This window comes from Lutra lutra, chromosome 6 (genome assembly GCF_902655055.1).
Source record: "Lutra lutra chromosome 6, mLutLut1.2, whole genome shotgun sequence".
Classification (NCBI taxonomy): Eukaryota; Metazoa; Chordata; class Mammalia; order Carnivora; family Mustelidae; genus Lutra; species Lutra lutra.
The window spans coordinates 144,812,309-144,824,576 of NC_062283.1; the positions used below are offsets into that span (position 1 = coordinate 144,812,309).

At 45.5% G+C, this 12,268-nt stretch overlaps 1 protein-coding gene across 2 annotated transcripts in view; it reads left to right on the forward strand.

Annotated features, from left to right (window-relative positions):
• The first annotated feature begins 428 nt into the window (after window positions 1-428).
• The window catches only part of TULP4 (TUB like protein 4), a 230,203-nt gene continuing 218,363 nt past the window's right edge, over window positions 429-12,268 (forward strand). The window contains exon 1 of one of the 2 annotated variants that reach the window (XM_047732849.1): window positions 429-507. The gene's annotated coding sequence lies outside the window, so the exon portion shown is untranslated. The remainder of the gene's footprint in view (window positions 508-12,268) is intronic. The other variant, XM_047732850.1, reaches the window with a different exon arrangement.

The following is a 12,268-nucleotide window of genomic DNA, read 5'->3' on the forward strand; positions in this document are numbered from 1 at the left end:
TGCGCGCGCTTGTGAGAGCCGGTGTGTGCCCGTGTGCGTGTGTGCACGCGTGAGTGTGTGCTCGTGTGAGCGCGCCGGGGCCGGCGGGTCTGTGGAGTTGGCTGTTTCGTGAGCGCTAGCAGGTGGCCGGCGGGGCGGCGGCTCGGGCGCGGGGCAGAGCGCCAGGTGAGGGTAGCAGGGTGGGGGTGGGGAGGGTGCCCAGCCCGGCCCGGGGGGCTGGGGGCGGGCGTCAAACGCCGGGGCGCGGGTCCCCAGCGCGAGAGGGCGCGAGGCCGGCTGGGGAGGCGCCTGCCAGCCGCGCCGGGTCACGTGGCGCGGTCACGTGGCGCGGAGCCGGGCCCAGCGGCGGCGGCGGCCGAGGGAGGCGGAGACTCGGCCGAGACGCGGCGGGGGGGGCGGGGGCCAGGCGGCGGCGGCGGCGGCGGCTGTGGCGGCGGCGCGGGGCTGCTGGAGGCGGAGGCGGAGAGGCGCGGAGGAGCGCGGGGCCGCCGCCACGGGCGCTAGGAGGTGAGGCGGGCGCCGGGCCGCTGTCACGGGCGTCCGGGGCCGGGCGCTGCCGCCCTCCCGGGCGGGGAGGCGGCGGGCCCCGGCGCCGCCGGGAGCGCCCTCCCGAGCCCCGGCCGGGCGCGGGTCCCTCGAGGTGGGCTCCGGGCCCCCGGCTCCGGCCAGGCCCCTGTGCACGCGCGGGCGGGGGGCCGCGTCGGGCGGCGCCGGGCCGGGAGGGCGGCAGCGCCGGGGTTCGGCGGGAGGGCCGGTCCCCGGGCGGGGGGCGGGCGGGCCGCCTTGGGTGGGCTCTCCCGAGGGCGCGGTGGGAGAGGGTGGCGGACCCCGGGCTCCGGGCGGCGCTGGCTGCTGTTCTGCTGTTTTAGCCTTTTGTTTCAGCGTACAAGAAAATGGGGCGAAATAGAGCTTGGTGTGCGTGTGTGTGTGTGTAAATCAGGAGGCGTTTGGCTTGGAGCCATTTTTTTTTTCTTAATTGTGGAGAGAGAAAATCCCTTAAAACGGTTTCCCGGGGGAGAAGGGGCTGTGCTCCTCCTCTTCCTCCCCAACGTCTGGATGGAGTGGATTTCCCTCCCTGCCTCTGCCCACCTTCTCGTCCTCCAGTCTGTCTCCTTCCCTCCTTCCCGCTCCACCTCGGTGAAACCCCCGAGCGAGCGGGGTGTCTGCAAAGCGGCCCGGTCACCTGTCGTGGCAGCTGCATGGAAATGCTGGCGCTTCTGCTGTCTGGTCTGTGCTTTTTCCTCTGGGCAAATCACGGAGATTCCGCTCAGAATACCAACCCTTCCTCTTTTCCCTGCGCTTAAAAACAAAGTGTGTGATGCTGGTTCCGAAGTTTGACCCGCTTGGGCAATTAGCGGGGAGAGGTGTCTACTTTCTCCTGTCACACCACTTCAAGGTTGGAAAGGTGAGGGCCATCTAGCTTTGTGGAAGGAAATGAGGGTGACACAGTCCTACCGGGGATGGATGTGACTTACCTGCTAAATTGCTGTGGTGATTACGAAGTCTTCTAACACTTCTCTTCTTGGGGACAATCAGCTTCCCTTGCGGGGAACTGTTTCCTCGATTTCTGGGTTTGGGGACTCTCCTGTTTGTATCTTGCAGTTCAGCAGCGCCCCGAGGACACCCAGTAGGCAGGTTTTTGAAAAAGCACAGAGAAAAATCATTTCTAAGGTTTTGAAGAATGTAAAAATCTACCTTTGCGGGGGTTCCTTTCTTTCTGCCTCTGTCTGGGGTTTCCGTTTCTTGTTAGCTGGACTTGAGCTGTTGCCCTCAGGACCACTGGGAACAGTGCTGTGGTCCTGGAGAGGGCTCCTCAGCAGGCCCGGCAGCATCAGATAGCTGGCGTTTGAGGTTGTGATGGATGTGTCCTTACAGGGCACCTTGCACAGAGCCACACTGAGATCCAGGGAGCAGCCGCCCAGCCTCCTGGCTGCCTGGTGGGGCATTTTGGAAGCTGATCTCAACATTGTGCAATGATAGCCACATTCAGACTGGGAGGACCTCAGGCGTCCCCCTTGCGTCTTGATAGTTTACTGTCGTGGAACTGAACCTGTGAATCAAATGTGAAAAGCCAAATCCAGTGTTTAGTTCCTCAATTTAAAGAACAGTACTTAATTTGTAGGAAAGAGTTATTTGAAGATGGAAATTTTAAGAGTTTTAAGTGCTCTGTTTTAGTAAGGGCGATGAAAGTAGTAGGATCTTCATGTGATAGGGGAGGTGGTTGACCTCTAGAGTTAGAAGTATGTAGACCTAAAAAAAAAAAAAGTATGTAGACCTGAGTTAAATAGAGTCATACAGGGAAAATTTCTAACACAGTGGAGCTCTCAGGGGACAAGAGTGGAAAGCCAGCATGGCTTTCTGTGCCTGAGAAAGAATAATAATGTGTTTTCTACTGTATACTTTAAAATCGACCTCATTTAGAAAGGATGTGTGTGTCATATTGAACTTTCTGTTTTCATATGGAGCTGTAAGTGTGGCAGTTTGGTTATTTCCCACCAAAACTCTGAATTGAAAAACAGCAACAACAACAGAAAAACTCTTTGACCTATGAAAAGATACATGGTACATGAAACTTGATTCAGCCTTAATGCCGAGATCCCAAGTAATGGAAGACTGGTAAAGAGACAGCAGCCTTCCTTCCCGTGGAATGTCCACCTTCTCACTAGCTAGTGTAAGGGGAAGCCCAGGTTTTCTTTTCAGTTTTACTGCAGATTCACTGAGTACCGGAAGTCAGGAATGTTGACTGAGTGCTTACCACGTGTGTGGCGAAGCTAGGACATTGTTCTTCATCTGTTCCACTGCATTTACAGTGTCAGTCGGAGGCTCCCCGTTCTTTTCTGCATGTGGAGAAAGATTGAAGAGAGATTGAGTGGGCTAGTGATGCATGTGATTCCTAAAAATTCATTAAAAATTGAGTAAAACTTCTGTTACGAAATAACTTTGATTTAGTTATTACATTGGCTCCTGTAGGACTCTGTGAAGCGGTTTCGGTATTACCTTACTGAAGTTGCTCACTTGCCCTTAGACTGCTGAGACAGCAGGGAATATGTAATTAAAATGTAAAATTGCTTTTAATTTGGCTGGGATAATGTTAATGCAGTTACTAAATTTTAACATACCAAACGTACTGTTTTTTTCTGTGGCAAAATATACATATGAAATTTATCCTCTTGGGACACCTGGGTGGCTCAGTGGATTAAGCGTCTGTCTTTGGCTCAGGTCATGATCCGGGGGTCCTGGGATCAAGCCCTGCATGGGGCTCTGGGGAGTCTGCTTCTTCCTCTGCCTGCCACTCCCCCTGCTTGTGTGCTCTCTCTCTCTCTCTCTGTCAAATAAAGTCTTAAAAAAAAAAATTTATCATCTTAACAGTTTGGTGGCATTAGTACATTCCCATTGCTGTGCCCCTGTCCCTGCCATCCACGGCCAGAACTTTTCGTCTTCCTGCGCTGAAACTTCGTACCTGTTAAACAAATGAGGGTTCTCATTCCCTCCTGCCTCTGCCCCGGCAATCACTTTTCTTTTCCACTTTCTTTAGGAGTTCAACTACTTTGGGCCCTTCAGATAAGTGCAGTCATACAGTTTTCGGCCTTCCGTGACTGGCTTACCTCACTTAGCATGTCTTCAGGGTTCATTTATCCTGTAGCTTGTGTCAGAATTTCTGTCCCTTTTAAGGCTGATTAATAAATGTTCCGTTAGTGTATGTATGTGCCACATACACAGGTGCACACCACATTTTGTTTATAAACATTCTAAATCTTATACTGAATGTTAATAATCATGGTAACCTCATGATGATCAGGAACTTGTCACTGGGAATTATAGATACCTGTGTTAAAACAGAAAAGTTGGTTATTTAGTGCGCAGTACCTTTAAAAAATACAAGATCCGTGAAGGGGAAGGCTAATATGTATGTTATGACCTTGTGGGGTCCTGTGGTTCCCCTTGCATGTGCATTGTGACATAGGGCACGCCTTTTTCAAATATGCAGGTGATGCAGATGATGTTTCTATTTCCCAGCTGATGTTGTATTGTGGCATATTTTGCTGCATGGAAGAATGTATAGGGCGCACCCAGAGGCATAGATTGTATAGGAGGGGTGGGGAAAGTGTCTGTTTCCCTTTATTTACCACTTAATAGAATCATGTGTTACTTCCCTAGCATCCTTCAATGGTGACAGATGAGGGTTTCTCTCTCTCTCTCTCTTTTTTTTTTTGGAGTTATTTTTAGGAACACCTCTGTTTTAGCATTTATGATACATTTCAGTCCATTTCACTTTCCTTTTGATGCTCAAATTGCCCTATCTGTGACTAAGGCTTAGTCAGGTTGGCTCCAAATCCTTATGACATGCCTCTAATAATGTATAGTAGCTCCTTTGCTTTCTGCTGTCACGAGATGTTCCAGGCTCATCTTGTACCCTTCCTATTCCAGCTTTGGAATCAGAACAGACCATTTTCGAAGAGGAAAAAAAGGAAAAATAAATGACCAATAAACATATTAAAATATGCAATTTCACTAGTAATTAAAAAAATGAAATTCAAAGCAATGATAAGATGCCATTTGTTATGAACTGAATGTGTCCTCCCCAGATTCCTATGTTGAAGCCCTGACCTGCAGTGTAATGGTATTTGGAGATGCTGCCTTTGAGAAGTAGGCTAGTTAGGTGTGGTCACGAGGGTGGAGCTCTCATGATAGGATTAGTGCCCTTGTAGGAAGAGACACCAAGAGCCTATTGTCCCCTGTCCCAGTCAGTGCCCAAAGTCGAGGTCATGTGAGCACATGGCCAGATGGCAACTCCCTCCAAACCGAAGGAGAGGCCTCAAGAATGAAGCCTACTTGCTGGTATTTAAATCTTGGCCTTCAAGCTTTCAGAACTGTGTGAAATAAATTTCTGTTGTTTAAGCCAATCAGTCTGTGCTATTTTGTTATGACAGCCTGAGCGAACTAAGACACCATTTTTAATGTATTGTTTAATGTATTGGGAATACCTTTTTTTTTTTTTTTTTTAAGATTTTATTTATTTATTAGAGAGGGAGAGACAGAGAGTGAGCGTGAGTTGGGGGAAGGGCAGAGGGAGAGGGAGAAGTAGGCCCCTTGCTGAGCAGGGAGCCCGATGCAGGACTGGATCCCAGGACTCTGAGATCGTGACCTGAGCCGAAGGCAGATGCTTCACAGACTGAGCCACCCAGGTGCCCCTGTATTGGCGGTGTTATTCGTGTTATCACTAAATGTGATATGATTTGGTAAAGCGTAATATATGTAAAGTATTATATTAATAAGATTCTTTTGTAACCTCTCTTGGTAGTCTCAATATTTGGGCATCTTAGTCTGGAAGGGGAATAAGGCAGATAGTAGTTTCCAGTGCTGGGGAAGGTGAAGGGAAACGTGTGCTCTGTTCTAGCAGAGATGTAAATTGATGCACTCGTTCTGAGTAGCTAGCTGGTATGTATCGAAATGGAAACCTTGCATAGCTTTTAGTCCAGCAAATCCAGATTAGGAATTCATCCTAAAGAACTATATTGTAGAAAAAGTTAGCACAGGATATAAATACATGATAAAGAACGACTTACTGTATGCAGTTACATAGTAAATGACTTTGAGTAAGGAATTGATTGAACAGATTATGGTACTTTTGTTCCATGCAGCCATTGAAAACAGTGATATGGATCTGTACTGTTTTCAGTCTGGAAAGATGTCTGTGATATATTATTGATTTAAAAAGGCAGGTTACAGGACTGTAAGCATAGCACTTCCATAAAATATAGGCATAAAAAGTGCTGAACAACTAGGCTTTGGACACCGAGAACCAGGCCTATGAGGACCTAGGCTTAGGGAACCACCTATTGGATGGTCTGGTTGGTCGCCGTGTCTTAAGGCTCTACCAACTGGTTTCATTCTTGCATAATAAGATTCAGTTTTCCTGGAGAGAGGGCATACGATTGGCCTAGCTGGGATTATTTGTTGTGTGTGTGTGTTTGTGTGTGTGTGTGTGTATGTGTATGAATGGTTGTTCTCAGTTATTTCACAAAGACCTTATGGAATGCAGGAGGAGTCACAAGAAGAGTTGGGGTGCTTTTAGCTAAAGAAAGGAAAAGACATTCTAGGAAGACAGGAGATAAATGCCAGTACATATTTAGTTAACATTAAATAAAGTCTTTGCTGAAAAGTGTTGAATTCATTACCACGTTTCCATAAATTACTGCAAACTCTGATGAACTTGGTCTTTCTTTTCCCTTTACCATCCCATTTTGGCATGATAGAACCTATACCAGTGGGTCAGTTCTATTTGGTTTCTTGCTTTCATGGAGAACATTGGGTTGAAATTAAAATTTTGGGTTATTTATGGATTTTAAAGTTATGCCGTTTTTCCCTTTAAATGTGATTAAATCAAGATCACATATATTTCTCCAATGTCAGTGAGTAGGAATAGAATTCTTGCATGTGTGTGGTGTCAATGATACCCACCCTTAAAAGAGAATTTTAAGAATAGAATTGAGAAGTCATGTTTCTCTTGAAACACTGAAAAAATAAAATAAAAAGAACAGTAGTATTTATGGACAGCCTCCAATAGTATTGGTGTAGTAGGTTGTAGTGAGTAACGAATTATTCTTTAGGTGTGCAGAGGTGCTGTGCAGATAATATAGACTTATTTGAACAACTTTCTTATTTTTAATCAAAAGCACAATTAGAGTCAGTGTGGGTGTTAAAGCTCTGAGAAAGCACACACTACGATTTAAGATATTAATTTCTTGGGGCGCCTGGATGGCTCAGTGGGTTAAAGCCTCTGCCTTCGGCTCAGGTCATGATCTCAGGGTCCTGGGACCAAGCCCCGAATCCGGCTCTCTGCTCAGCAGGGAGCCTGCCTCCACCTCTCTCTCTCTGCCTGCCTCTCTGCCTACTTGTGATCTCTGTCTGTCAAATAAATAAATAAAATCTTAAAAAAAAAGACATTAATTTCTTCTTTTTGCAAAATGAAAGACTTAATTTAGACCTTAGTGGGTGTGGAAGGGTTTGGAAATGCATAGTAGAAGGTGTTCTGTCGTTACAGTTATTTCTGCTTTCTTTTTGGTAGTCTTGACGTGTGGGTATCTCCTCCCAGCTTGGAATGGGCTCGAGCCACAGGTTCAAAGTTTTTGTTGTACTGGCTTTTTCATGTCTAGTTAAGGCTAAGTAGTTGGCCTTTTTTGTTTTGTTTTTAGATTTTATTTATCCGAGAGAGAGAGAGAGAGAGAGAGAGAGAGAAAGTGAGAGGAGCAGGGGGAGGGGTAAAGGGAGAGGGAGAAGCGGACTTTCCCCTGAGCAAGGAGCCTGACATGGGGCTGGATCCTGGGACTCTGGGATCATGACTACTGGCCACCCAGGAGTTCCAGAAGTTGGTCATTGGCCTTTTTTTTTTTTTTTTTTAAGATTTTAAGTAATCTCTATACCCAGTGTGGGACTCAAACTCATAACTCAGATCAAGAGTCGTGTGTTCTATGGACTAAGGCAGCCAGGTGCCCTGAAGTTGGCCTTTTTATTGAATAATTTTTATGACAAAAGTCTCCACCTTTACTTTTAAGTCTCAGCTGTGGATCCAGCTAGTTAATGGTTGGAACATTGGGTTCTAAACGCTCTTTTGTATCTTCTTTCAAAAACTTTCCCTCGGTGTTTTCAGATTCCACATAAATGTTATAGACTGATGTCTCTGCGCCCTTTCATCCTGCTGAATGTTTCCGTTACCAGCTTCTGCAAGTGACAAAGGGAAGGTTCATTTAAACTTCTGAGGCAGTTACTCCTGATTTGTGTGTGTGTGTAATTTTCAGTCTCTCGCAAGGGAAATCAGGAGTCTTGTGCAGAAAACCCTTGCAGTTCCACATTTGTTGTTCCCTACGTTCTTTTCCTTCCTGTGCAGCTACCAAGCATACATGCTACCTCCCCTGGGGGAACGAATGACTTCAGGACTGAGCATCGTGACTGAACAGTGGCAGAGGTCCTCTGTGAGCAGCAGGCCGAGCTTCGTCCTGGGACTGTTCTCTTATTCCTAGAAAGCTGGTCAGTGGCGATGTTAGCATATGCTGAGAATATGCAGGATTATCTTTGCACATAATCTGCTTCTTAGGCTTCATACAACCCGCTTAGCCATAAAACCAGATGGACAGATTGAGCTCCAGCGGTTAGATATCAAAACGCATCATAAGAAATTAGGCTTATGCTGTGAATGAAAACCCTGGTCAACCAAAGCTGACATTGTTAGGCAGCCAGACTTATTACTGTTGGGAATTGTTAAATAATCGGAAAATTTAACTGTGTGTCAACGTTTGTCAAATTAGAGAGGAATGCCTTCAAAAAACCGATACCCATGTTTAATTTAGAGGAATGAGTTGAAGGAGGTTGAATTATGGGCATAACCAGGTAGATGAATGTGGTTTGAGCTCCAGTCACTGAGTTTTTCCAGCCTTTACAAGTAATTTGAACCTTTTTCATTTTTCCGGTGTTCTTCTCCTGTGAAATGAGAAACCCTGTCTTGTGTTTCCTGTCTAGGAAGTTAACTTTTCTGGACTCATTTTCTGATATCTGAATAATACATTCTGTAATAATTTGAAATGCTTGGATAAAAACACAGTTCTTAGCAGAAGATACCTCCCAGTTTGCTTATCTTATTCCATTAGTAATAATTTTAAATACTGTGACAAGTGAGAAGGAAAGTGGCATGCATATTGTTTTGTCTCCTTCCCCAGCTTTGATTCTAAGGGACTTGGGAATAAATTAAATAGTATGGGATTGGGGTGCCGCCCAGAATCTAGCTGTTCTAGCTCACTAGAGCGTCAGTTCCCAGCCTTTTTGGATTTATGGTGTCCTGTTTGCGTTTGATTTTGCACCTCCCTCCACCTCACCGTTGTACTGGCTGTGACCGCCAGGACTGTGTTGTCCGGGGAGAGCCAAGTGCTGATATATGCAGTCCACACTTTATCACCATAATTCAGTTTTATCTAATTATGTCAACCTTTAATTTGAAGTAATTACTGCCATTAACAAGCCTCACAATTTCATTGCTCTGTGAAATAGATTTAAGTTTTTCATCAATTAAAATTAATGTTGTTTTGAAAAATTTTATGAAAATACAGTGAATAATATTTGTATCTTATGTATATTTATGGGCAAGGAATGTGCTAGAGAAGCATTAAGTACCATCGGGGGTCCTTCCTAGCCTAAGAATGCTTTCCCGTGCAGAGGCATATACAGAAGCAATAGTGTTTGGAAGGTGCTTTGAAATCAGCTTTCTGTGAATTTAATGTAATAAGTTTACTGTAAGTAAATAGAGGGGTCGTGGGGTTGATCGCATGGTTCAGGAATGGTGTATCTTTTTTTAATTCTGAGAGCCCAGGGATGTCACAGTGCCTTCCCTTTCTCAGCTTTCTCTGTGTTGCACGTAACTGGTCCGCTCGGCGGACTTATGGTCATAGTGGTGTGTGCGATCTCTTTGGCTGTCCTTCGCCCATGTTCAGATGGTGAAGTTCTTTGTCTTTCACATGACACAGAAAGATGGCATGTGCTTGGTTTGGGGGAATCAGTTTGTTTCTCTGGCGTATATAAGACAGCCAGAACTTTTTGTGGGAGATAGGGTAAGTGCTGTCCTTTGAAAGATGCTGCTAATTTGTGGAGGTCAATTTAAACCAATTCCTTCAACTTTTAAATTTTATTCTGTTATTATCAAACCTTTTACTGGATTGCTAATGACTGGCAATTGAGTTGGTTTGAGTTGGACCTCTTTGATGCTAATGAGTGGTGAAGTTGGACCCAAGGTGAAATGTCTGGAGGAGGAGGCATGCTGGGGAGACTGGACTTACTCACGAATTAGATCATGAATGAGCTTCCAGAAGTTAGGATTTGGTGTAACCCCTTCCGCTTCATTTTGTGTCTACCTGTTGTTACCACATACTATGATTTTGAGAAGTGAACTGTCTCCTCGAGTGGGAAACTCCGTGCGAGAAGGGTAACAGAGATTGAGATCTGCCTGGGGGTATTGGGTGAAGATAGTCCACTGGGATGCAGACTTTTAACCACTAAATGTTTAATCCAGTGGTTTTAATCACAGTCACACTTTTCTGTGTGAAAAATATTTTGTTTCTTGGCCTCTATATTGTTTTATATGTGGAACTTCAGCGTTGCTGGAGATTTATAACTTTCTGCTTACTTAATTTTCAGTATAATAACATGGCTAATACTGTTAGTAGTCTCACTCTGACTTAACATACATGACATATATATTGGGACATCTAGAAAGAAGCACAGTAGTCCTCCCTTGTGCATGGGTTTGCTTTCTGTGGTTCCACTTACCCCGTCAGCTGGCGACTGGAGATAGATGGTCCTCCTTCTGACGTAGCACCAGAAGGTCACTGTGGCCAAGAGCTCTGCTCAGGGCCGGCGTCATTCGCGTCCTCACGTAGGCGCTGTATCCTTTCACATCATTGCAACAGGTAGGGAGAGAGTAGCACCAGGTATTTCCAGAGAGAGGGAGAGAGATCATGTTCATATAACTTTGTTAGAGTATGTTGTTATAATTGTTCTATTTTACTGTTATTGTTGACTTCTTATTGTGCCTGATTTATAAATTAAACTTTATCACAGGTAAGTTTACAGGAAAAACAAGACATAAATAGGGTTCAGAACTATGTGTGGTTTCAGGCATCCACTGAGGGGATTGGGTGTGTATCCTTGAGAATGTATATATCCTATCTATTCTCTCTTCGAATTCTCAGTCCCCTGATAAATTTCAAAACAAAAGAACAACCAGTACATTACTAAGATAGTTTGGTTTGAATATAAACTTCTGAGTTACTTGTAAATGGATTTTTTTTTTTTAAAGAGAGAAATGGGAGAGTGTGGAGAAGGGCAGAAGGAGATGGGGAAGGAATCCTAAGCAGGCCCCATGGCCAGCATGGAGCCCGATGAGGGCTTGGTCCCGCAACCCTGAGATCATGACCTGAGCTGGAATCAAGAGCCAGACATTCCACTGACTGAGCCACCCAGGCGGCTCTAGATATAACTGTATGTTATTTAGAAAGATGCTTTTTCTTTGACTGAATTTCTCTAGAAATTCAAGTAAATGAGGATCTAAGTGGGAGTGACTGCTCGCCTGTGGCAAAGGCTTTCCTGCTTCCTTTTTTCTGTCCACCTGATTGGCTGGGATAGAAGTTTTGAGTCTGGTTTGCCTTGTAGGGTCTTCGTATTCCTTTGTGTTTGTTCAGGGCTCCCACTTCTGGTTGTGGTTTGACCTCTTTTCATGACTGTGGGCACCAAGTAGCTGTTTGACAAGACTCAGCACATAAAGAGGAAAAGAGTTTTGGATTCTAGAAGGAGACTTTGGTTAGGACGGTTGAATGAATTAACCAGAAGGTAGCTGCCTCTGGGGAATGCTGCTCGGAAGCTCTGCTTTCTCTAGCGGAACTCCCAGGCCGGGGCAATCGGAGCCAGTGGGCAGAGTGGGAAGAGATACGTGGTTTATGGAGGCCCTGAGTTTGAGTTTGGATATGTCATAGACCTGAAGTGTGCGTGCACATAAGTGTGGCAGATAGAGGACCTACGCATGTAGATTTTTCTTTTCTTTTTTTTTTTTTTAAAGATTTTATTTATTTATTTGACAGAGAGAGATCACAAGTAGGCAGAGAGGCAGGCAGAGAGAGAGAGGAGGAAGCAGGCTCCCCACCGAGCAGAGAGCCTGATGTGGGGCTCAATCCCAGGACCCTGAGATCATGACCTGAGCCGAAGGCAGCGGCTTAATCCATTGAGCCACCCAGGCGCCCCTTTTTTTCTTTAAATAAAAAATTTACTGGGGTGCGTTGGTGGCTCAGTTGGTTAAGCTTCCCACTCTTGATCTTAGCTCAGGTCATGATCTCCATGTAGGATCAAGCCTGAGTCTCCGCGCTCCTCAGCGGGGAGTCGGCTCGAGATTCTCTCCTTCCCTCTGCTCCTCCCCTCCTTGCACAACAAACCCTCTCTAAAATAAATAAATCTTTTTATTTTTTATTTTTTTAAAGATTTTATTTATTTGACAGAGAGAGAGTGAGAGAGAGAGAACAAGTGCACGCACACGCACATGCAGGGGTTGCAGCGGGCAGAGGGAGAAGGAGGGAGCCTGATGTACGGCTTGATCTTAGAACTCTGGGATCATGACCTGAGCCAAAGGCAGACACTTAACCAACTGAGCCACCCAGGAGCCCCTAAAAAAATCTTTCTAAAAAGTTTACTATGTTATGGATACTGAACCCCCTTTCCTTTGTGTATGTTATCT